We start from the raw sequence: 6,000 nt of genomic DNA on the forward strand, positions 1-6,000 counted from the left end.
ATGATTGAAAACCAGCTTACTAGATATGTCCAAAGGATTTGTGATAATTTTGAGTATGGTGTAATGCTTTTGATAGATAAATCAATTTTTAGTATTGAAAAGAATGTGCTATTGGTCTCGTTATATTCTCCTCCAGAAAAATCACCATTCTACCAAAATATTGTGTATACATGTTTACAACGATTAGAAGCTCTAATATCAGATAATAACTTGACACAATATGAACTGTTAATCTGTGGTGATTTTAATGCTAGAATTGGTAATCTTGTTGATTATGTGTCATATTTTGATGGACCAGAGTTTCAAGATGTTAGAGATGTATTAGAAAGTGGTATTACAATTGAAAGACACTCACAAGATAACATTGTAAATAATGATGGTAAACATTTGATTAATTTTTGTAAAGAATATTCTTGTTACATTTATAATGGTAGACTGTTACCTGAAAATACAGATGGTTCATATGGAAACTTTACATTTGCTAACCAGAATGGATGCAGTGTTGTAGACTATTGTTTAGCATCCAAAAATATTTTTGATTTAACTGTAGACTTTAAAGTTTTAGATGTGATTGAAAGTACACATTTCCCTTTGTGTTTGATAATTCACTCTAGCATTAACTTTGGTAGAAATATTGAAAATATACCTACTACAGCATATAATTTTAATGAAAATGGTAAATCTGTATATTCATCTACTCTTGGTGATGCTAAGAAGTCAGGTATGTTTGACAGGTTAGACTCACTGTATGAACATTGTAATGATGTAAATATTTTACTTGATGAATTTGAGAAGGTTGTCAGTTTTTGTAGTGAATCTCTGTTGTATAGTAAACATAACAAAAACCATAGACTACAAAATAGGGCATGGTTTGGTGCTGAATGTAAAAACGCCCGTAAAATTTCTAGGTCTTCACTGCGAAAATTTAGATTATGTCCAAGTTTGGATAATTTAAACATTTATATTGACAATAAGCATTCATATAAAAATATATGTAGACAAAAAAGATATGCATATGAAAAACAATTTATAGCTGATATTGATAATAGCGTTAATAACTCCAAAGAATTTTGGAAGAAAATAAATAATATATCAAAACCAGGTAACAGAGATTCACCTATAAGTATAGATACATGGTTTTCTCATTTTAAACAGTTGTTTTCTGTTGCTGATATTGATGGAGGTATTGGTGGAAATTTACCGGCTACAGTTAGTGAAGATGTAAATTCAGATGAAATAGATAATTTAGATGAGATTGAGAAGTTTCTGTTTAATAGCCAAATATCTGAGGATGAAGTAAATGAAGCTGTTAAAAAATTAAAGTCTAACAAGGCAACTGGAGGCACACTAATACCTTCACATATCATTTATGGTTTAGATACTCTACTTCCTTATATGTGCAAATTATTTAATAAGATATTTATTTCTGGGATATTCCCTGAAAAATGGTGTCATTGTGTAATTATACCTGTTCATAAAAAAGGTAATTTGCTAAACCCTAATAATTATCGAGGAATATCCTTAATTGATGTCATAAGCAAAGTATATATTAATATTATTACCAACAGAATTACTTTTTACATTGAGGCATATGGAAAGCTTTCAGAATGTCAGGCAGGTTTTAGGAAAAACTATTGTACTACTGACAATGCTTTTATACTATACTCTATTGTATCTAAATATCTCCAACAGAAACGAAAGCCAGTTTATGTAGCTTTCATCGATTTTCAGAAGATCGGCCGATTTTATATGATATATTACGTAAAAACAAAATAACTGGTTGTTTGTATAACACAATTAAATCTATTTATGTATCGGTTAAAAGCTTTGTTAAATCTAAATCTGAAGTTTCTGATATTTTTGATTGCCCCACAGGATTACGTCAAGACTGTAGTCTAAGTCCGATATTATTTGCATTATATATTAATGAATTACATGATTTGTTTTTAAGTAATAATATTAGGGGTATTCAATTGTATCCTGATACTCTGGAAATATTTATGATTATGTTTGCAGATGATATAGCGTCTGTATCTGATACTATCGTTGGTCTTCAACGACAGCTCAATTGTCTCCAAGATTTTGTAATCAATATAAACTTGTTGTTAATATAGACAAAACAAAAATTATGGTTTTTAAAAAGGGGGGACAATTGTCAAAACATGGACATTGGCACTATTCTGGTAAAAATATTGAAGTTGTTAAAGGATTTGATTATGTAGGTGTTCATTTTACCAGCAAATTATCTATGTACAAAATGACAGAGCATATGTCTATTAAGGCAAAAAGAGTGTTTCTGTATATTCTAAGTTCTGTTCAGGAATATGGTTGCATACCTTATAATACTTTCTTTATATTATTTGATGTTAAGATATAACCCATTATGCTGCATGGTTCGGAATTGTGGGGTCTTAGTAATATTTCCTGTATTGAATCACTCCATATATTTTGTTGTAAAATATTTTTACAAGTAAACTCAAATGCTTGCAATGATGCAGTTATGGGTGACTTGGGACGATACCCAATGTATATCTACTCATCAAAAAATTGTATTAAATATTGGCTAAGACTGTTAAAAATGCCAGACAATAGATATCCTAAATTATGTTATAATATGCTATTATATTATGATACAATAGGTAGGAAAAATTGGGTTTCAGATATCAGAGAAAAATTATTTAGTAATGGTTTTGGCTATATTTGGGAAAACCAAAATGAAACTATTAATGATGATTTTTTGAATCTGTATGTCAATAGACTAAAAGATCAATATCTACAAAATTGGAGTGCCAAATGTATGCTTAATAAGAAATTGACATATTATTCATCATATAAAACAAGATTTACAGTTGAATATTATGTACATGTCCTAGATATTGTCAAATTTCGAAAATGTTTTGCTTCTTTTAGATGCTCTGTTCACAATCTTCTTATTGAAACAGGTAGACATTATGGCTTAAGTAGAGAAGAACGTATATGTCCTTATTGTGAAACTTCAATAGAGGACGAGTTCCATTTTATGTTAATCTGTCCTCTATATAATGATATACGCTGCCAATATATTTCGGAAAATTACAGAATGCTACCAACACTTGCTAAATTTTATTCATTAATGTCTAACGAAAATGAAATTAGAAACACTGCAATGTATTTGTTCTATGCATTAGATAAAAGACAAGGTTTCTTAGATATTTTTCAATGAATACTGAAATACTGTTAGTTTTGTATTTAATCATGTCTGTATCACTCACTGTTTATGTATGTATATTATATATATGTTGTAAATGTTTATGGGCCGGAGGCCTAAAGACTTATCAATAAAATCTTGAAATCTTGATATACGAAATAAGCATATTGACAAATCTTTTTCCAGTAGCATCAGAAGCATCTCTGCGATTCCATGTTAAAGATGAAAAGTTATTGATGCAGTTTTACTTTTTATGACATGTTTTTATATAGAATATAACCTTTCATTTTGTCTCTGACCTCGTGCAACTTTAGTTCAGATATTTAACTTCACATGAAATTATTAAACAAATTTTTCACGATGTTGTTTCTTTATAAATGAACTGCAACATACAAATTAAAAAGAATGCACAAGTGTATACTGGTTATGAAACAAGAAAAAATATAAGATCAAACATCAACAAGACAGAGCGGCGTTTACAGAATGCAGTCCCGACAAATTCCAGTCACACTGAAATATTGCAAAGGGACCCAGTAGGGCACCGAACAAAAGAAAGAGATATCACAAATGATGGGACATGGAGTGGTCGAACCAGTAAATGATAACAATTAACAACGTAATGTGGAAACAACGTAATACGACAAAACCGTTATAAAAGCAAAAAAAAAAAAAAAAAAACATTCAAGAAAATGCATTCGGCTAATAAATCTGATATTTCTTTTCATGTTTTTTTTAGTTTAATACTTGATTAAAACATTAATAGTAATAAGTTTGTAACCAGACATGCTTGAAGTATAAGTTTTAAACTAAAATGCGTTTGAACAAGCCATTTTTAAATATTAGAACTTTATTTGCAACATGCCAATTAAAACAGTTATTTAGTATTGACAGAAATATATTTTGTCTTGTTTGATGAACGTCAAAACTTACAGATGAAAAGAATGAGAAGTAATTTAACAAGAAAAGTCATTTGTCAAATCGCAAAAATATGTAAATGGCCAAATGATAACTTTTATAAGCTGTGAATCTGGGAAAACACCATTTTGTCATTAAGATTGCAATTAAGAATGGAATGCAATGGCTTTTTTTTAAAAATGACTTGACAGAAATGATCACCACTATGGGACGATGTGCAAATCTAAACAATCAAGTCGGTACCCTCAATGTTAAAGTCACACTCAAAGTTCCAATGTTAAAAACATCTTTTTTGCATGTCCGCTGTACAACAAGGTTTGATAATTACTTGGAACAAAGGATCAGACGGATAGGATGTTAAAGGAATGTCCTCTCTGTCAGTCCCTCAGTCCTTATGCTCGTCCCGTCCGTAACACTTCCGTGTCCGTTCCCTAATTTTAAACCCCTGATGTTTTTTCTTCAAACAACTTGGCACAAGAGACAATGTGCAGATCGTAATAATTAATTGGGTTGCTATACCCAATGTTAAGGTCAAACATAGAGGTCAAATGTTAAAAGTCAACAGTTTTGTGTACTCTTCATAACTTTTTAACTATATAAAAATTCCAATTAGATTGGCACAAATGATCACCATCATCACCTAGAGAGTTCAACAACCAGATGGCTACCTCCAAGATCGTTGTCTTCAAACCACTTGCCCCTCACCGCTGTGGGTTCGAATCCCGACAGGGACTTTGGATTCTTTAATGTGAGGAAGCTATTATGGAACATCGGTGGTTCTACTTAGGTACCCGTGCGTACCTGAAATAATGCACGGAAGGGCACCTGAGGTCTTCCTCCACCAGTAAAGCTGGAACGTCGCGATATGACCTACACTGTGTCGATGTGACGTAAAACCCAAAACAAACAATCAAACAAAACCTCCAAGGTTAAGGTTATAACATAACCAACAGTCTTGTAATTCTCACCTGAATGATGTTGAAAAACACGAAAACTATAACAAATAAAACATTTGAGTCACAGTCAAATATAATATATGTTAAAACAGGACATATCTCGAAAGCCCAAATAACAACAAGTTTGCACAAAGCATGATAAAACCAAATACGGAAGAAACTTATCAATTTATGATGTCTAACATTACCTATGTTGACCTAAAAAATCAAACAAAATAAGAGAATCTACAAATGTATCATCCCTCGAAAAATGGAAGATAATTGGTCAATAATTGAAACAGACTTTTGTGATGAGCAGATGTGCTTATGATATGCACAACATCAAGATCCGCTGCGGAAGGATATTTAGCTGTCTTTTACACTGCCTTGTTCAAGTTTGCAACCGTTTCGCTCGCTTGAACCGAGTGTTCAACCACTTCTGAGCCTTGAATAATAAACATTTTATTTGTCTGTTAAAATAACAAGAAATTGTATACTTTTAAAGTAATATAATTTTAACTCCGATTGTAATTATACTCATATGCCACATATCTTTTTAAGTGGTTATGACCACCAATTTGTGAATCAAGATAATCAAGAGAATCCATTTTTGAGCCATCATCAAGCGGTTTTGCATCCGTTTTCGAGCCAGCACCAACCAGCTCTGTATCTAAATCAACAGCGGCCTCTTTCGAACCAAGGCTATCCCTTTTTGCGTGGACAGCAACGTTATTTGAATCCACAGAAACCGGAAATGAATCCTGGACACCAACTGTCAACCGCCATTGCACCATATCCTATACGGTACAAAAATTCATAAAGATAAAATTCAGTTACTATACTCGTACAAATGATAAATTTCTTAATTAGGTATTTCACTCGGTATAACGGTCATTTATTTTTCAAATTGATATCCCTTGTGATTTTTAGAAATATTACACAATGTGTACAATGAAAATATTT

This window comes from Ruditapes philippinarum, unplaced genomic scaffold, assembly GCF_026571515.1.
Source record: "Ruditapes philippinarum isolate M1 unplaced genomic scaffold, ASM2657151v2 ctg4403_1_1_1_1, whole genome shotgun sequence".
Classification (NCBI taxonomy): domain Eukaryota; kingdom Metazoa; phylum Mollusca; class Bivalvia; order Venerida; family Veneridae; genus Ruditapes; species Ruditapes philippinarum.